General features: G+C 37.4%; 1 protein-coding gene, 1 non-coding gene and 1 pseudogene across 7 annotated transcripts in view; 1 reads left to right on the top strand and 2 right to left on the bottom strand.

The window, feature by feature from the left end:
• The window catches only part of SLC25A26 (solute carrier family 25 member 26), a 164,657-nt gene that overhangs the window by 62,560 nt on the left and 80,937 nt on the right, over positions 1-21,160 (top strand). The window lies entirely within an intron of this gene.
• On the bottom strand, positions 1,815-20,026 carry LOC105738796 (annotated as a pseudogene).
• On the bottom strand, positions 9,866-9,968 carry LOC115832236. The gene has a single exon (XR_004027662.1). It is a non-coding gene; the product is annotated as a U6 spliceosomal RNA (small nuclear RNA).

Genomic DNA, 21,160 nt, shown 5'->3' with positions numbered 1-21,160 from the left:
AATATTTCAGTATAGGCTGGGCATGGTGGCTCATGGCTGTTACCCAGCACTTTGGGAGGCTGAGGTGACAGGGTCGCTTGAGACTAGCCTTCGCAACATAGTGAGACCATGTTTCTACAAAAAATTTTTTAAAAATTGCTGCCTGTGGTGGTGCGTACCCATAGTCCCAGTTACTTGGCAGGCTGAGGTGGGAGAATCACTTGAGCCCAGGAAGTGGAGGCTGCAATGAGCTTAGATTATGCCACTGTACTCCAGTCTGGGCAATAAAGCAATGTTAGAAAGAATGCTGAGTGCTGGAACTCTAATCCATTGCTATCAGAGAGGGAATAAAGTCCTTCTGAAAAAATAGTTTTATATCATACAGTAAAACTGAAGATCCGTATAAGCTGATTTTCTCCACCACTGGCAGGTATATACCTAATAGAAATGCACATGTGTACCAAGAGACACATGCAACAATATTCATACCAATATTGTTTATAACAGGAACAGTTTGAGATATATGTTTCTCAATGTAAGAAAAAATAAACTATGATATGTAAGTGCATGGAATAATACCTAGTAGTGTAAAAAGAACAAACTGCGGCTCTTGCAACAACGTGGATCAATCTCAACAAATTTCATAACAAAAAAGAGATGCAAAGTCGTATAGTGTAAGTGTTCATACAGAGTTCAGAAGCAGTGCTTGCCACATTTTCAAATGCTGCAGCAAATATATATGTATATCCATCTATTGAGATATCAAGAAAACATGGTGAAAGGTTAATAATAATTGGGAATCTGGGTGAAGAATATGCAAAAATTCATTGAACTGTTTTGTTACCATTTTGTAGGTTTGAGATTTTTCAACATAAAAAGATAGGAAAGAGTTAAAAATCAGATTAAAGCTAATTTATATGGTTTTGGAGTACAAATATGGGTAGTAAAATGATAAGAAAATACCACAATTAAGAATAGTACCAACTCTGGGAAGAAGGATGAACTTTTGCTGAGGAAGAGCCTAGTGAGGGTCTTCTGGTGCTGGTCATTTCTTTACCTGAGTAAATGTGTGAGCTTTCCTTTATAATTATCTATTAAACAATCCATATGAATACTATGCATTTTTGATACACATATTTCACAGGAGAAAAAAGGTAAACACAATGTAATGAGGTATATAAAAATACTTTCAAAGAAAGATTGCTATCTACTTGTTAAACATTATTGTTATTTTTTTAAAAAAACCCTGCATTTGCTTTGTAACAAGCGAAGTAAGGGGATTTTTGCTGTGTGAGTCGTTTACTTGACCTAAATTTATCAAAGGCACTTACTGAGGACCAATTTTTGAGGCTGCCAATATAACATCATCTTAGTTTTACATAAGGTAGTTCTTAATACAGCCATCAATTCTGAATCTTGTTTAGTTTGATAATACTAGGTAATAAATTCTTTTAAATAATCCCCATGAATTGCAGTATGATATCCTCATACTCATTTTGGCAGATATTCTAGCATATGCAACTTAAAAAATTGTTATAAGAAAACTTGAGCCCAGGAGTTGGAGCCCTGGGTAACAGCGAGACCCTTTCTCAAAACAAACAAAAGCAAAAAAAAAAAAAAAAAAAAAAAAATCCAAAAACATGATGGATGAAAATTTTATAATTGTTAAAATATCATACATGATTTATATTGTCCATGTGTAAATTTTGCCTATTTTCAATAGCTTTTTAAAAAATTTTCTCATGATTTCACAGTATTTTTTTGTGAAAATTGGAAGTCAAAAGTTGGTCAGAATTTCACATTCTCAAATTGACTTTTAATATATTGATATTAATTCACTCTTCTTTGTCATCTAAATCAATATCAAAATCTAAATCATCAGTTTAACTTTTTCTGCAGCTTCTTCTGTGGTTAGAACTTAATTTTCAGTAATTTTTTTTTCTGGTTCTTTATTAAACAGAATAATAGTGACTTCTTCGTTTCTACATTTTGTGCAGACTTCACATTCATAGGCACATGATGTGATAAGAATCCTTCACTGACTTTTATAAACATTTAACACTTTTTTTAGGTTTTGATAATGGTTTGTGTTTCTTAAATTTTATTAATGCATGCCATTCAGGAACTTCTTTACAGAGTTGACATATTCCATCATGAAATTTTGCATTTATTTTCTTGGTCTGAACACTTACCAAACTTGGTGTTTGTTTTGTTTTGTTTTGAGACAGAGTCTTGCTTTGTCACCCAGGCTGGAGTGTAGTGCCATGATCTCAGCTCACTGCAAACTCCTTCTCCCAGGTTCAAAACTTGGGTTTTTTTTTGTGCTTTTTTTTTTTTTTTTTGAGACAGAGTCTCGCTCTGTCACCCAGGCTGGAGTGCAGTGGTGCAGTCTTGGCTCACTGCAACCTCTGCCTCCTGGGTTCAACTGATTCTTCAGCTTCAGCCTCCTGAGTAGCTGGGACTACAGGTGCCCACCAGCACTCCTGGCTAATTTTTGTATTTTTAGTAGAGATGGGGTTTTACCCTGTTAGTCACGCTGATCTCCAGCTCCTGACCTCAAGTGATCTGCCTGCCTTGGCCTCCCAAAGTGCTGGGATTACAGGCATGAGCCACCACGCCTGGCCCAAAACTTGTTATTTTTGAAGCCAGATGTGTTCTGGTGTTTCTGAGGCCTGGAACGAACCACGTTGCCCTTCTGGGAGCTAATCACAGAAACAACCACCCTGCCCTTAGTAGAGGGGAAATAATGCAGGGAAGACCAACAAACTACTCCCAGGAGTTGATGCTCTTTCTCATAGTGGTTTTAATTTTCAATTCCCTAATGGCTAATGACGTTGAACATCTTTTCGTATGCTTATTTGCCATCCTTGCATCTTTTTATCGTGAAGTATCTATTCAGTCTTTTGCTCATTTTTAATCATATGGTTTCTTTTGGAGTTTTGAAAGTTCTTTATATATTTGGGATGCTCATCCTTTACTCTTAGGTGATTTGCAGTATTTTCTAATAATCTGTAACTTGTAATTTCTCTAAACAGTATTATTTGCAAAGTTAAAGTTTTAAATTTTGGTAAAGTTCAATTCATTTTTTCTTTTATGAGTTGTACTTTGGATATCATCTCTAGGAACTCTGCCTAACTCTAAGTCATTAAGGTTTTCTCCCATGTTTTCTTCTAAAAGTTTTATAGCTTTAGGTTTTACAATTACATCTATGATCCATTTTGAGTTGATTTTTATTTAAGGGGTGAGGTTTAGCTCAAGGTTTGTTTTTTGCATATATAGATGTCCAGTTCTAACAGCATTTGTTGAAAAGATTATTTTTTTTTTCCTCACTGAAATGCTTTTGCATCTTTTAAAAAAATCCATTGGCCAGATTTGTATGGGTCTGTATCTGGAAGAAATATATATATTAAGGAACCTGTATATGTAGGTTCCAAGCAATGTCTTTGTTTTTCTTTATTTGGGTGCTTGTTTTCATATTTTTCAATATCCCAGTCTTGAAAGATGATGTTTTGATTTTCTGAGACCTTTCCTTTCGTTTATTTTATTTTATTTTTCTCGAGACAAGGGTGTTGCTCTGCCACCAAGGCTGGGGTGCAGTGGCGTGATCTCAGCTCACTGCAACCTCCCTTCTGGATTCAAACGCCACCTGAGTAGCTGGGATTACAGGTGTGCACCACCATGCCTGGCTAATTTTTGTATTTTTAATAGAGGCGGGGTCTCACCATGTTGGTCAGTCTGGTGTTGAACCCCTGGCCTCATGTGATCTGCCCAACACAGCCTCCTGAAGTGCTGGGATTACAGGCATGAGCCACTGTGCCTGGCCTGTTTGTTTTTTTAATTGATACGATGGCTATCTTAAAAAAATCTCAAAGTGGGCTGGGCACGGTGGCTCATGTCTGTAATCCCAGTGCTTTGAGAGGCCAAGGTGGGCGGATCATGAGGTCAGGAGATTGAGACCATCCTGGCTAACACGGAGAAACCCCATCTCTACTAAAAATACAAAAAATTAGCCAGGTGTGGTGGCAGGTGCCTGTAGTCCCAGCTACTCAGGAGGCTGAGGCAGGAGAGTGGCCTGAACCCAGGAGGCGGAGCTTGCAGTCAGCCCAGATCGTGCCACTGCACTCTAGCCTGGGTGACAGAGCGAGACTCCGTCTCAAAAAAAAAAAAAAAATCTCAAGGTGTCTTCTGGTTTTTCTCTCCTAAAACATCTCTTTGTTCCTTTTCTTTTTTTTTTTAAAGTGATAGGACTGACTTTGTAGTCACTGTTTTTATATTTCAATAATTAGGTATCTTTCACTTTTCTTCTGTCTCTTTTTTTCTGAAAATGCCTATTTTCTCTTGCATTACTATACTGTTAATTCTGTTAATTACTATACTGTTAATTCTTGCTGTTGCATTATCATGTAGTAAAAATAATTTCAACATTCACCTACTGGAAGGAGGAAAAGGTGCTGTGTATTTTGTTTTATCCAAGCACAAAGCATCTTTGCTTTGAGTTGTCTTCCTTACAGTATCCTATAAAATACGAAATCTGGAGTCGCTAAGATTACTGTTTACTTTGTGCTGAAATAAACCTAGAACCTAAATTATTTGCTTCTTGTTGTAGCACTGCCTTCTTAGAATTGAAACTCTAAAAATCATGGGATTAATTTGAAGTTTTTAATGCAGAGGACAGATTATAGAAATTTTCTTTGTACACTATCACTCAAACGTTTACTGTAGTTTTGAGAATAATATTGTTACTGAAGTGGTGACCCAGTAATTTTTAGTTCACCAGAAAACATTTATAGAGTAAGTGGAGGGTACAGAGCTATAGAATTAGCCATGTGTGAATGGGACAGAGGAGAGAGATTCTACCCCTAGATAGCTTCTCCTATTTGTGTGTGGAAATTTCATGGATATTTGTAAAGCAGTTCATTAGTAGTTGAACATTCAATAATTAGATATTTAAAAGTGTTGGAGTACTGGCAAAATAAGAACAAATAGACAATGAAGGAGTGAATCCTTGTCTCTGAATGAGTTGAATTCTGGGCAGTCCTTTTAGACAGCTTAGAAAAAGGAAGGGTAGAGTAATGGAATTGATATGTTGACATTGGAAAGCATTTTTTTAAAAAATTAAACTTTAAATTCTGGGATACATGTGCAGAATGTGCAGGTGTATTACATAGGTATACACCTGCCATGGTGGTTTGCTGCAACCATCAACCCGTCATGTACATTAGGTATTTATCCTAATGCTATCCCTCCTTATAGCCATCCCCTACCCCTTGACAGGCCCCAGTGTGTGATGTTCCCGTCTCTGTGTCAATGTGTTCTCATTGTTCAGCTCCCACTTATGAGTGGGAACATGCAGTGTTTGGTTTTCTGTTCCTGTGTTACTTTGCTGAGGATGATGGGTTCCAGCTTCATCCATGTCCCTGCAAAGGACATGAACTCATCCATTTTTATGGCTGCATAGTATTCAATGGTGTATATGTGCCACATTTTCTTTATCCAGTCTATCATTGATGGGCATTTAGGTTGGTTCCAAGTGTTTGGTATTGTGAATAGTGCCACAATAAACATACTTGTGCATGTGTCTTTATAGTAGAATGATACATAATCTGTTGGGTATATACCCAGTAATGAGATTGCTGGGTCAAATGGTATTTCAGGTTCTAGATCCTTGAGGAATTGCACACTGTCTTCCACAAAGGTTGAACTAATTTACACTCCCACCAACAGGGTAAAAGAATTCCTATTTCTCCACATTCTCTCCAGTATCTGTTGTTTCCTGACTTTTTAATGATTGTCGTTCTAACTGGCATGAGATGGTATCTCACTGCGGTTTTAATTTGCATTTCTCTAATGACCAGTGATGATGAGCATTTTTTCATATGTTTGTTGGCCATGTAAATGTCTTCTTTTCAGAAGTGTCTGTTCATATCTTTCGCCCAGTTTTTGATGGGGTTGTTTGTTTTTTTCTTGTAAATTTAAGTTCCTTGTAGATTCTGGATATTAACCGTTTGTCAGATGGATAGATTACAAAAATTTTCTCCCATTCTGTAGGTTGCCTATTCACTCTGATGATAGTTTCTTTTGCCATGCAGAAGCTCTTTAGTTTAATTAGATCCCATTTGTCAATTTTGGCTTTGTTGCCATTGCTTTTGGTGTTTTAGTCATGAACTGTTTGCCCATGCCTATGTCCTGAATGGTATTGCCTAGGTTTTCTTCTAGGGTTTTTATGGTTTTAGGTCTTATGTTTAAGTCTTTAATCCATCTTCAGTTAATTTTTGTATAAAGAGTAAAGAAGGGGTCCAATTTGAGTTTTCTGCATATGGCTAGCCAGTTTTCCCAACACCATTTACTAAGCAGGGAATCCTTCCCCCATTGCTTTTTTCAGGTTTGTCAAAGATCAGATGGTTGTAGATGTGTGGCATTATTTCTGAGGCCTCTGTCCCATCCCATTTGTCTGTATATCTGTTTTGGTACCAGTACCATGCTGTTTTGGTTTACTGTGCCTTGTAGTATAGTTTGAAGTCAGGTAGCGTGATGCCTCCAGCTTTGTTCTTTTGCTTAGGATTGACTAGGCTTTGCAGGCCCCTTTTTGATTCCATATGAAATTTAAATTAGTTTTTTCTAATTCTGTGAAGAAAGTCAATGGTAGCTTGATGGGAATAACACTGAATCTATAAATTACTTTGAGCAGTATGGCCATTTTCGCGATAATGATTCTTCTTATCCATGAGCATGGAATGTTTTTCCATTTATTTGTGTCGTCTCTTATTTCCTTGAGCAGTGGTTTGTAGTTATCCTTGAAGAGGTCCTTCACATCCCTTGTAAGTTGTAGTCCTACGTATTTTATTTCCTTTGTAGCAATTGTGAATGGGAATTCACTCATGATTTGGCTGTTTATCTATTATTGGTGTATAGGAATGCTTGTGATTTTTGCACATTGATATTGTATCCTGAGACTTTGCTGAAGTTGCTTATTAGCTTAAGGAGATTTTGGGCTGAGACGATGGGGTTTTCCAAACGTACAATTATGTCATCTGCAAACAGAGACAATTTGACTTCCTCTCTTCCTATTTGAATACCCTTTATTTGTTTCTCTTGTCTGATTGCCTTGGCCAGAACTTCCAATACTCTGTTGGATAGGAGTGGTGAGAGAGGGCATTTTTGTCTTATTTCAGTTTTCAAAGGGAATGCTTCCAGCTTTTGCTCATTCAGTATGATACGGGCTGTGGTTTTGTCATAAACAGCTCATAATATTTTGAGATACGTCCCATCAATACCTAGTTTATTGAGAGTTTTTAGCATGAAGAGATGTTGAATTTTATTGAAGGCCTTTTCTGCATCTATTGAGATAATCATGTGGTTTTTGTCATGGTTCTGTTTATGCGATGGATTACATTTATTGATTTGCATATGTTGAACCAGGCTTGTATCCCAGGGATGAAGCTGACTTGATCATGGTGGATAAGCTTGTTGATGGGCTGCTGGATTCGGTTTGGCAGTATATTATTGAGGATTTTCACATTCATGTTCATCGGGGATATTGGCCTGAAGTTTTTTTTTGTTGTTGTGTCTCTGCCAGGTTTTGGTATCAGGATGATGTTGGCCTCATAAAATGAATTAGGGAGGAGGCCCTCTTTTTCTGTTTTTTGGAATAGTTTCAGAAGGAATGGTACCAGCTCCTTTTTGTACCTCTGGCAGAATTCGGCTGTGAATCTGTCTGGTACTGGGCTTTTTTTGGTTGGTAGGCTATTAATTACTGCCTCAATTTCAGAGCCTGTTATTGGTCTATTCAGAGATTCAACTTCTTCCTGGTTTAGTCTTGGGAGGGTGTATGTGTCCAGGAATTTATCCATTTCTTCTACATTTTCTAGTTTATTTGCATAGAGGTGTTTATAGTATTCTCTGATGGTAGTTTGTATTTCTGTGGGATCAATGGTGATATCCCCTTTATCACTTTTTATTGTGTCTGTTTGATTCTTCTCTCTTCTTCATTTGTCTGGCTAGTGGTCTATTTTGTTAATCTTTTCAAAACATCAGCTCCTAAATTTATTGTGTTTTTGGAGGGTTTTTTGTGTCTCTGTCTCCTTCATTTCTGCTCTGATCTTAGTTATTTCTTGTCTTCTGCTAGCTTTTGAATTTGTTTGCTCTTCTCTAGTTCTTTTAATTGTGATATTAGTGTGTCTATTTTAGATCTTTCCTGCTTTCTCCTGTCGGCGTTTAGTGCTATAAATTTGCGTCTAAACACTGCTTTAGCTGTGTCCCAGAGATTCTGGTACATTGTGTCTCTGCTTTCATCAGTTTCAAAGAACTTATTTATTTCTCCCTTAATTTCGTTATGTACCCAGTAGTCATTCAGGAGCAGGTTGTTCAGTTTCCATGTAGTTGTGCGGTTTTGAATGAGTTTCTTAATCCTCAGTTCTAATTTGATTGCACTGTGATCTGAGAGACTATGATGATTTCCAATTTTTTACATTTGCTGAGAAGTGTTTTACTTCCAATTATGTGGTCAATTTTAGAATAAGTGCGACGTGTTGCTCAGAAGAATGTATATTCTGTTGATTTGGGGTGGAGAGTTCTGTAGATGTCTATTAGGTCCGCTTGGTCCAGAGCTGAGTTCAAGTCCTGAATATCCTTGTTAATTTTCTGTCTCATTGATCTGTCTAATATTGACATTTGGGTGTTAAAGTCTCCCACTGTTGTTGCGTGGGAGTCTAAGTCTGTTTGTAGGTCTCTAAGAGCTTGCTTTATGAATCTCGGTGCTCCTGTATTGGGTGCATATATATTTAGGATAGTTAGCTCTTCTTGTTGCATTGATCCCTTTACCAATATATAATGCCCTTCTTTGTCTTTTTTTATGTTTGTTGGTTTAAAGTCTGTTTTATCAGAGACTAGGATTGCAACCCCTGATATTTTTTTGCTTTCCATTTGCTTGGTAAATATTTCTCCATCCTTTTGAGCCTATGTGTGTCTTTGCACATGAGATGGGTCTCTTGAATACAGCACACTGATGGGTCTTCACTCTTTATCCAGTGTGCCAGTCTGTGTCTTTTAATTGGGGTCATTTAGCCCTTTTACATTTAAGATTAATATTGTTATGTGTGAATTTGATCCTGTCATTATGATGCTAGGCAAAATAACCTATTAATTGATGCAGTTTCTTCATAGTGTTGATGGTCTTTACAATTTGATATGTTTTTGCAGTGGCTGGTACTGGTTTTTCCTTTCCATATTTAGTGCTTCCTTCAGGAGCTCTTGTAAGCCAGGCCTGGTGGTGACAAAGTCTCTTAGCGTTTGCTTGTCCATAAAGGATTTTATTTCTCCTTTGCTTATGAAGCTTAGTTTGGCTGGATTTGAAATTCTGGGTTGAAAATTCTTTTAAGAATGTTGAATATTGGCCTCCACTCTCCTCTGGTTTGTAGGGTTTCTGCAGAGAGACCTGCTGTTAGTCTGATGGCTTCCCTTTGTGGGTAACCCGACCTTTCTCTCTGGCCGCCCTTAACATTTTTTCCTTCATTTCAACCTTTGTGAATCTTGACTATTGTGTTGCTCTTTCTCGAAGAGTATCTTAGTGGTGTTCTCTGTATTTCCTGAATTTGAATGTTAGCCTGTCTTGCTAGGTTGGGGAAGTTCTCCTGGATAATATCCTGCAGAGTGTTTTCCAGCTTAGTTCCATTTTCCCCATCACGTTGAGGTATGCCAGTCAAACGTAGGTTTGGTCTTTTCACATAGTCCCATATTTCTTGGAGGCTTTGTTTGTTCCTTTTCATTCTTTTTTTCTCTAATCTTGTCTTCACATTTTATTTCATTAAGTTGATCTTCAATCTCTGATATCCTTTCTTCTGTTTGATCTATTTGGCTATTGATACTTGTGTATGCTTCATGAAGTTCTAAAAATATGGAAAGCTTCACGAATTTGCATGTCATCCTTGCACAGGGCCCATGCTAATCTTCTCTGTATTGTTCCAATTTTAGTATATGTGCTGCTGAAGCGAGCGTGGAAAGCATTATTTTTAAAAGTGCTTAACTGCCTTTAAGGAGTATTTTTTACTTGTACTTTGAATGGTACTAAAACATTGAGCTTGGACTTTCTTCATGAAATCATATGCACCAAACACCCCTTTGGAGTTGGGATTTTTGTTAATTCTTTTTTTTTTTTTTTAATTTAAATTTACTTTAGGTTCAGGGGTACATGTACTCGTTTGTTGTGTAGGTAAACTTGTGTCATGAAGGTTTGTTGTACAGATTATTTTGCCACCGAGGTACTAAGTCTAGTGCCCATTAGTTTTTTTTTTTTTCCTGATCCTCTCCCTCCTCCCAGCCTCCACTGTCCAATAGGCCGCAGTGTCTATTATTCCCCTCTGTGGATCTATGTGTTCTCATCATTTAGCTCCCAATTATAAATGAGAACGTGGTATTTGGTTTTCTCTTTCTGCATTAGTTTGCAAAGGATAGTGGCCTCTAGCATCATCCATTTTCCTGCAAAGGAAGTGATGCCGTTTTTTCTTATGGCTGTATAGTATTCATGGTATACATGTACCACATTTTCTTTATCCAGTTTTTTATTGATGGGCATATAGGTTGATTCCATGTCTGCTATTGTTTAATAGTGCTGCAGTGAACATACGTGTGCATGTGTCTTTATGATAGAAGGATTAATATTCCTTTGGGTATATACTCAGTAATGGAGTTATTGGGTCAAATGGTAGTTCTGATTTTAGGCCTTTAAGGAATCACCATACTGTCTTCCACAATGGTTTAACCAATTTACATTCCTACCAACAGTGTGTGCGTTCCTTTTTCTCTCCAACCTCACCAGCATCTGTTATTTTTTGACTTTTTAATAATGGCCATTCTCACAAGTGTGAGATGGCATATCATTGTGGTTTTAATTTATTTACATTTCTCTAATGATGGGTGATATTGAGGTTTTCTCATATTTTGCGAAAGTTTTTTCCCATTCTGTAGATTGTCTGTTTTACTCCGTTGATACTTTCTTTTGCTGTGCAGAAGCTCTTTAATTAGTTCCCATCAATTTTTGCTTTTGTTTCAGTTGCCTTTGGCATCCTTGTTATGAAATCTTTTTGTGTTCCAGTGTCTGGAATGGTATTGCCTAGGTGTCTTCCAGGGATTTTATATTTTTAGGTTTTATATTTAAGTTTTTAATCGTCTTGAGTTAATGTTTATATATGGTGTAAGGAAGGGGTCCAGTTTCAATCTTACACATTTGGCTAGCCAGTCGTCCCACCACCATTTATTGAATAGGAAATCCTTTCTTTCTTCACTGCTTGTTTTTGTCAGCATTGCTGAAGAGGAGATGATTGTAGGTGTGTGGCCTTACTTCTGGGCTCTCTGTTCTGTTTGCCTGTGTGTCTATTTTTGTACCAGTACCACGTTACTTTGTTTTGGTTACTCTAGCCCTGTAATACAGCTTGAAGTCTGAGAGTGTGATGCCTTTAACTTTGTTCTTTTTGCTTAGGATTACCTTGGCCATCTGGGCTCTTTTTTTGTTCCATATGAATTTTAAAATAGTTTTTTTCTAGTTCCGTGAAGAATGTCAGTGGTAATTTAATAGGCGTGGGGTTGAATCTGTTATATAAATTGCTTTGGGCAGTGTGGCCATTTTCACGTTATTGATTCTTCCTACCCATGAGCATGGAGTGTTTTTTCATTTGCTTGTTTCATCTCTGATACCTCTGAGCAGTGTTTTGTAGTTCTCCTTGCAGTATCTTTCACCTCCTTGGTTAGCTGGATTTCTAGGTATTTTGTTCTTTTTGTGGCAGTTGTGAACGGGAGTTCATTCCTGATAGGTCTCTTGGCTTGCCAGTGTATAGGAGTGCTAGTGATTTTTGTACGTTGATTTTGTATCCTGAGACTCTGCTGAAGTTGTTTATCAGCATAAGGAGCTTTTGGGCCGGGACTATGGGGTTTTCTAAATATACGATCATGTCGTTTATTGAGTTTTTAACATGAAGTGGTGTTGAATTTTATTGAAAGCCTTTTCTGTATCTATTGAGATAATCATGTAGTTTGTATTTATTTATTTATTTATTTATTTATTTATTTATTTATTTAATGCATAACTCTTTCCTCAAGTTAGAGGGAGAAAATAAAATTGCGAGCCAAGGTGGAATTTGTTTTGAAGGCTCTGTGTGATGTTCTTATATAAATTATAGAAATGAGTAGTCTTAGAATATCAGCATTAAATAGAGCTTTAAAAAAATCCATGTAGCAGTAGGACAAAAAAAAAAAAGATCTAATTAGCTAGTTAGCACTCTGTCTACTATGTAGTAACCTATTTACTATGGGTCGTTTATTGATTACCACACGTAATTGTTAGGAAAATCTTTGTAGCAAAAATGACCATGCTGCTCAAATTTGTGGACAGTAAAGAATCCACTTTGCTTTTGGCTCTTAGTTTTAGGATTGCATTTAAAAGATCTCAAATGAATTTACTCTCATTGCAATTAAAAAATATAAGCTGTTAATCTCTTATCAAGAACACTTTACTGCTGTTCTTTATATTAAAATAAAGTTAGGCATATGCTGAATCTCATAAAAACTGGGTGGATACAGAAAAAAAAAAAGTTGATTTATCTCATGCAAATCAAAAACCCCAAAACAATTTACAACCTATTTTGTAACTCAGAGGATATTAAACAGGCATCACTCATGTTTTGAGGCGTCTTGAGGCATTATTCAATATATGTCATCTTGCCAAGTTGGATGGCCTTTGCATTTTCTCAAATTTGCTTGTGTGTTTTTTTTTTGAGACGGACTCCCGCACTGTTGGCTGGGCTGGAGTACAATGGCGCGATCTCAGCTCACTGCAAGCTTTGCCTCCTGGGTTCAGGCAATTCTCCTGCATCAGCCTCCTGAGTAGCTTGGATGACAGGCGCGCGCCCCCGCACCCGTCTAATTTTTTGTATTTTTTTTTTTTTTTTTTGAGACGGCGTCTTGCTCTGTCACCCAGGCTGGAGTGCAGTGGTGCGATCGGCTCACTGCAAGCTATGCCTCCCGGGTTCACACCATTCTCTTGCCTCAGCCTCCTGAGTAGCTGGGACTACAGGTGCCCTCCACCATGCCTAGCTAATTTTTTGTATTTTTAGTAGAGACGGGGTTTCACCATGTTAGCCAGGATGGTCTTGATCTCCTGACTTTGTGATCTGCCCGACTCGGCCTCCCCAAGACTTTTTGTTTTTTTAATAGAGACGAGGTTTCACCATGCTGGCCAGGCTGATCTTGTACTCCTGACCTTGTGATCCACCCGCCTTGGCCTGCCAAAGTGCTGGGATTACAGGTGCGAGCCACTGTGCCTGGCTGCGTGTCTGTTTTTAAAACTATTTTTTAAATTCCATTTCCTGGCTGGGCACGGTGGCTTATGCCTGTAATCCCAGCACTTTGGGAAGCCGAGGTGGGTGGATCACGAGGTCAGGGGTTCGAGACCAGCCTGAGCAACATGATGAAACACCTTCTCTAATAAAAATGCAAAAATTAGCCGGGTGTGGTGGCAGGCACCTGTAATCCCAGCTACTCGGGAGGCTGAGGCAGGGGAATAGCTTGAGCCTGGGAGGTGGAGGTTGCAATGAGCCGTGATCGCACCATTGCATTCCAGCCTGGGTGACAGAGCAAGACTCCGTCTTGGAAAATTTAAAAAAAATTTCTTAAAGAATTGGAGCCATCAAAGTTGGCAAGCATTAAGCATGCTAATTAGTTCAACATACTGACAAGTTCTCTGAATTATTAGTTCAAAGAAGCATGTGGACAGGGATGAAATTAAATTTGGGAATTTTTCACTCTAGTTGTTTTAGGGTACTCAGGTTTGCTTTGATCTGTAAATAACAGATGCTTTTCCATGCATGGTTTAGAGTACATCAAACATGTTCAAAACTTTATCTCAGATACTTAAGATCAAGTTATTTTATTTTCCTGATATGCATGCATTTGCTTCACTTTTAAAAATAAACTGGCATAAAATAGTTGTAAGGCCATACATAAAATTTACTTTATTAGTTGCTAAAATATATTGCTTATTTAAATAATCAGTTTTAAGAGTAAAAGCTTTGGCAACTATGAAAGTATAGGGAGTTTGTGTTCATATGTGTACGTATTGTATGTGTACACATACTTTCAGGTATCTAAGTGGTGAAGATAATTGTCTGCTTTACTTTTATTAGCTAAATAGTATATTTAACTTAATAATTATTTAATCGCTGGAATGAAAATAAAACTGTAGACTGAATGGAAATATTGTTTTTAACTTAAGTTTCATAGTTTACTACCTCTTTTGGCTCTTAACCATAATTTTAGTACTAGGAAGAATTTTTTTAATGAATGGCATAAAATGGATGGCAGATGGGATGAGAAAGGTGCAGGACCAAGAGGGTAAGAACTGAGAAGTCCTCGATTCTGTTTTCCACACTCCCTGATCAGAAGGCTTGATTGGCATAGGTCCTGCTCCAACCTAGCATAGGCTGCAGGAAGCCATGTGACAAGAGTCCAGATTGTCGTCCAATGGTGTAAGCCTCCCATTTATAAGTAATAATAGGAATAAGAATGTTTGGCCGTGAGCCGGGTGCGGTGGCTCACGCCTTTAATCCCAGCACTTTCGGAGGCTGAGGCAGGTGGATCACCTGAGGTCAGAAGTTCAAAACCAGTCTGGCCAAAATGGTGAAACCCCCATCTCTATTAAAAATACAAAAAAATAGCTGGGCATGGTGGTGGGTGCCTATAATCCCAGCTACTTGGGAGGCTGAGGCAGGGGAATTGCTTGAACGCGGGAGGTGGAGGTTGCGGTGAGCCGAGATTGTGCCATTGCCCTCCAGCCTGGTCAACAACAGTGAAACTCATCTCAAAAAAAAAAAAAAAAAAATGTCTGGCATTAATTCTAGAACTGAGATGCTCTTTTGCTTAGTAAAGTCATTTTTTCTTTTTGATCATTAAGCTACATGAGGGTTTATAATGCATTCCATTTGTGGCTGTTCTTTATCAAAATATTACTATAACAGTAGCTTCCTTAGTACATCAGACATCAGGACACTGAAGGTCTAGTTGCATTTTTGCCACTTACTGTCTTGTGCCTTTTGAAGTTGTTTAATCTCTCTGGGTATTGATTTCCTCTTTTTAAAAATAGTTGGTAAACTATGACCTGTGGGCCTAATCCAGATCACAGCCTGTTTTTGCAATAAAGCTTTATTGGCATCCAGCCACTTTCTTTCATTTATGTGTTGTCTGTCTGCTTCCACACAACAATGGCAGAGTTGAGTAGTTGTGACAGAGACTGTATGGACTATAAAGCCTAAACTATTTATTATCTGGCTCTTTACAGAAAAAGTTTGCTGAATCCTAGACTACATCATCTTTAAATCTAATCTTTAGATTAGATTTCCTTTTTGTCAATTTCTCTTTAATTCTAAGCTCTCAAAGGCTGTCTGTCTTTAAAGGATATAGCGTATCATTTCCTCGTTATCAAATTTGCAAATTATGGAAAGAAGGAAAATACTGAGTAGATCATAGGTTCCCAAAGTACAGTCCCTCCACAAATAGCAGCTGCATTCCCTAGGAACTTGGCTAGAAATGCAGAATCTAAGTCCCCACTTGAGACCTTCTGAATCAGAAACTGGGGGTGAGGCCCAGAATTTGTGTTATACACTGTCTGAATGATTCTGATGCATTCTGAAGTGTGAGAACCACTGGACTAGGTGATGCAAAGTTCAGTTAACAGGTTTTCTTCTTCTGTTGTGAAAAAAAGAAAAGCTTAAATACCAAAACCATTTGGTAGGTATGTCAGGAGGGAAATGAAATGTTGGATGTTATTACTAAGCTGGTGAAATTAATATTTTCTTTAGTAAAGCTCCTTGTCATAAATTGTGGATAATTTTTAATATAATGAGAAATTTCTGAGATGTACATCTGTGTCACCTTCAGCATATTTTTAATGGACAGAAAAGTAAATATGATTTATTTCTTTGTGGGGTTTTCTTTTTTTGGTGGAAGATCACTTTGAATTATTTCAAAACTGATGATTTGTAATAAACAGTTTTCAGAATAAAAGAATTACATTAAGAATTAATTTGCTTGCGAAGAAAGTGTTTTAAGAAAAGAGCATTTAAGGGGCACAGCAGCCTGTCTGCTGTGGCTGGATTTCTTACCCATTTTAAGTGACATCAGTGTTGAATTGACTTTTTCCTCAGTGCTAAAAGCTGCTAGAAATGAGCACCAATCACACTACTAATCTGTGTTAGGAAAGATCACAAACACAGTGCTTTGTAATAAATCTCAAAAAGAGGAATAGCAAAATTGTACATGTCAAGAGAGCATTACAGGATGACGTTGCTATTTGGAGAATTGCTTTCATCTTTAAGATATCTCACACCTGCTTCATTTGGCATAGATTGTTTCCAATTCATGAAAAACAGTCTTTGCCCTCCCCCAGATCCCAAATTACATAGAAACAGTGTGCTAACGAGGGAAAAATTTTAACATAAAAACTCACTTGAAGGTGCCATCTAAAAACTCAGTGTGTAAACTGAGTTAACTAACTTTATTTTGTTGAAAAGGGACCGTTGGTTTGTGTGTGTGTATGTGTGTGTACACATAAATACGTACGTATGTATACATTTATTACTGCATGTTTGTTTATATGTGTATTTATATAGTTCATTTGATGTGCGTGTGTATGCGCCCATTTCCATGTATGTATTTAAAAGAATACATACAACAAACTTTTTTTTTTTTAAGGCAAAGTCTCCCTCTGTCACCCAGGCTGGGGTGCAGTGGCACAATCTCGACTCACTGCAACCTCCGCCTCCTGGGTTCCAAGCGATTCTCATGTCTCAGCCTCCAGAGTAGTTGGGACTACAGATGTATGCCACCATGCCTGGCTAATTTTTGTGTTAGTAGAGACTGGGTTTTGCTATGTTGGCCAGGCTAGTCTTGAACTCCTGGCGTCAAGTGATCTGCTCACCTCAGCCTCCAAAAATGCTGGGAGTGTAAGTGTGAGCCGCTGTGCCTGGTAAACAAACTTTTGTATATATAATCCTTTCATACTGATTTTTAACTACTTCTAAAAACTATGTTAACCCTCAGTCACTAACACAGTTCCGTAGTCCATATTTATTATTGCTTCTTTCACTTTTCTCCTTTCTTCATGCATGAAAATATAATGTGATCCAAGGGGGGTATGTGTGCATGAGGTGTGTGTTTATAGAGTAACAGTTACATGTCTTGAAATAAACTGATTTGGATTTTTAGGTTATAGATGTTTTTGTTTTTTATTAAACGTCTTGATTGTTTGAATATCATCATGGTTGTTACCATAACTCCTTGAGAAGCTTCCACATGAGGGTAGTTTTTGAAAAAGAAAATATTTATTTCCTTCAGTTTTTCAGGGGATGGTATCGTACTGCTTTTTCACATTTTATGGATGACATATTTGGCTATCTCTGGGCAAAATCCAGTTAAAAATAATAGTATTTAATATTTAATAAATTACCAGGCTTTTGAACCATCTGGAACTTTATTTTCTTTGCACGCAGCATCTGAGTTTCAGCTGTTAGCGTTTCTCCTTTGCTCTGGGAAGGGTCAATTGCTTTTAAAGTCTTTGAAGCTTGCTGTGTCAGCCCTTTTCATATTTTCAAAATGCCTGTGCAAAAGGGCTTTTCATCCATTCATGCTGATAATTCTTTTGAACTTGAGGTTTGAACCAAGCTAATCAAATTTAATTATAGCTTAAATCCCGTTACAGTGAACTTCAGTGGACTTCTAGGCTAGGTTTTTTTTGTTTTTTTTTTCTGGTGTTATACTGAAATTTAGCCATTACCAGTATTACTTGAAGTGAGCAGGCCATTGACTGCAGTTTGGGAGACCTTTTGTAATGGCCAGATTTTAGTTATAGTGACATTGGCAATATGATTTGAACTTTATTCTTTTCCAAAGGAAATAATTGAATTAGCCACAAGTAAAATTTCTTGTTCTTTACATATATTTCAAATTACCTTTTCCTGTTCATCTTAAACAATTTTGAACAATTAAAATCTTAAAAGTACTTTCTTAAAGAGTCCGTTGGTGGTGGTGTCACTGTTGCTTGTTTTTTTTATTTATTTATTTATTTATTTTTTATTATTATACTTTAGGTTTTAGGGTACATGTGCACAATGTGCAGGTTTGTTACATATGTATCCATGTGCCGTGTTGGTTTGCTGCACCCATTAACTCGTAATTTAGCATTAGGTATATCTCCTAATGCTGTCCCTCCCCCCAACCCACAACAGTCCCCGGAGGGTGACGTTCCCCTTCCTGTGTCCATGAGTTCTCACTGTTCAGTTCCCACCTATGAGTGAGAACATGCGGTATTTGGTTTTTTGTCCTTGAGATAGTTTACTGAGAATGATGTTTTCCGGTTTCATCCATGTCCCTACAAAGGACATGAACTCATCATTTTTTATGGCTGCATAGTATTCCATGGTGTATATGTGCCACATTTTCTTAATCCAGTCTATCGTTGTTGGACATTTGGGTTGGTTCCAAGTCTTTGCTATTGTGAATAGTGCCGCAACAAACATACGTGTGCATGTGTCTTTATAGCAGCATGATTTATAATCCTTTGGGTATATACCCAGTAATGGGATGGCTGGGTCAAATAATATTTCTAGTTCTAGATCCCTGAGGAATCGCCACACTGACTTCCACAATGGTTGAACTAGTTTACAGTCCCACCAACAGTGTAAAAGTGTTCCTATTTCTCCACATCCTCTCCAGCACCTGTTGTTTCCTGACTATTTAATGATGGCCATTCTAACTGGTGTGAGATGGTATCTCATTGTGGTTTTGATTTGCATTTCTCTGATGGCCAGTGATGATGAGCATTTTTTCGTGTGTTTTTTGGCTGCATAAATGTCTTCTTTTGAGAAGTGTCTGTTCATGTCCTTTGCCCACTTTTTGATGGGGCTCTTTGTTTTTTTCTTGTAAATTTCTTGGAGTTCATTGTAGATGCTGGATATTAGCCCTTTGTCAGATGAGTAGGTTGCAAAAATTTTCTCCCATTCTGTAGGTTGCCTGTTCACTCTGATGGTAGTTTCTTTTGCTGTGCAGAAGCTCTTCAGTTTAATTAGATCCCATTTGTCAATTTTGGCTTTTGTTGCCATTGCTTTTGGTGTTTTAGACATGAAGTCCTTGCCCACACCTATAAGGATTTATATACGTCCTCCTAGGGATAATGTCATGGTTTCTGCATATTTGCATAGCATTTTGAGAGAGACTTTTTCCTTTTTGCTTCATGAAAAAAAGTTTGAGCAGTATAATTTTCTAGAAAGAAGGAAATATAAATATTTTAGACTGTAGCATATGTTAAAGGGAGGTGGACTAGTACTGATATTTTTAGTGCTTTCTTCAAAATGATTGCTAACACGTGTATTATATTTTAGTATCTTGCTACATTCACTTGTTAATATGTATTTATGCTTCTGTGTATGCATAGTTTTTTGTTTTTTCCAACAGAATTTAAAATTCTACTTAAAAATTACTTGTTTGGATTTCTAAGCCAATTTGGGAATTACAGCATTGAAAATTGTTGCTTTTTATATCTAAATAAAGTCTATGCATTTTTATAATATTGGTCCAATGTTTGACCTGCTGGAATAAAATGATGATAGAACTCATTCTATCCTCAAAGAATTGGATTCTGAAATGGAAGATAGGGTTCATGAAGAAGAAAAAATAGTAGATCACATATAAAGGTGAAAATTTACTTTTCTTTTTAGTATTCAACTCAAAATTGCCAGTTTCCCTGAATTTATGATAGCAAGTTCTCTTGTTTTAAAATGAAGTGAAATGTGAAGTTAATTTACATACTAGCTGCTTTGAAGTGTAATTTTGCTAGCCAAGTTGTTACGGATTTTTATACAGATTTTTAAAAGAATTTTTGTAATAATGCTGCCACAGTGTGTAGGACAAGTTCATGCCTTGCATCTTTGATGGGCGTAAGAATTGTTTGCCACAGTTCCCACTCTGGTTGGAGGGCACAACCAATTCGTCTATGCCTTTTGACTTCCATGCCGGAGAGTGTGACTTCTGCATCTGTTTGTTTGTGTTTTTATGTAAGCAGAAGCCAAGAATATCATTAGAAAGTAAACCTTTAACAAGAAGGACTGAATCCTGCTAGGCCAACATAATTTATATAGAGCAGGGGCTAACATTTTCATTTGGGAAAAATGCTTGCATTTCTATACGTGTTTAGACAGAGTACCTTAAGCATTGTTTAGTCTTTCCCTATCTACATGTTACCATTCAGAACTTAGGTGGAGGAAACATATTTTATATGTAGTTACAGAGAGATACAGAACTAAAAGCCTACAGATACAAGCATTAGAATTGTGACGGGGATGATTAGGAACATGGACTCTGAAAGTAGCCTATCTCGGTTGAAATCTCAGCTCCAGTACTTAGCCATGTGGCCTTAGGCAAGTTATTTAAACTGATTTATTTTCTTCCTCTGTAAGATGAGAGTAACAATAATACCAACCTCATAAGGTTGTTGGGAAAATTACATGTGTTCATACATATGAAGTGCTTAGGACAGTGCCTGAAATATAGTCCTATATAAATGTTATAATTTATGATTATTGTTGTGATAATAATGATGATAATATCACTAGCAGCTCCTCTAAAACTTGTTGGCCTCATCCAAGGCCTATCGCTTAGCTTTATCCCCAGTGTCTCTAATACTGCATCAGTTGTGCAGAGTATATCCTGAACCTTCCTCCCTCTGAATTTGCCCACTTGGCACCTCTTCATTTGCTCTTATAATCTCTAGACCATAAATTTCAAAGACGTGGCCCAAAATGTTGGACTCAAGGTTTTTGCAAACTATAAGCTAACATGTTAAAATTGAGTGGTTTCATATCCAATTCCAGTTATCCAAGTTTTCTTGGACAATCTGGATATCTGGTCATAGTGGGCCTACATTTCTGCATGGCAGTAATTATCTAGAACAGAGTAGCGGCTGCCTGTTTTGACAGAAACTGCTCTCCATGTCATCAGAGTCCCTGCCACTTCCTGTTGTTTTGACACTTTTCTCATTCTAGTCATCGATATCATTTGTTTGGGTCATGTAATACTTATTTGCTGCCAGCAGTTTAGAGTAAGCAGCGGTTCTCCACTGTGTGTTCTGCACACTCATACTCCACTA

This window comes from Nomascus leucogenys, chromosome 21 (assembly GCF_006542625.1).
Source record: "Nomascus leucogenys isolate Asia chromosome 21, Asia_NLE_v1, whole genome shotgun sequence".
In the NCBI taxonomy this organism is placed as follows: Eukaryota; Metazoa; Chordata; class Mammalia; order Primates; family Hylobatidae; genus Nomascus; species Nomascus leucogenys.
The sequence above is the reverse complement of the archived record's forward strand: the minus strand, read 5'-3'. Positions and strand labels throughout refer to the sequence as shown.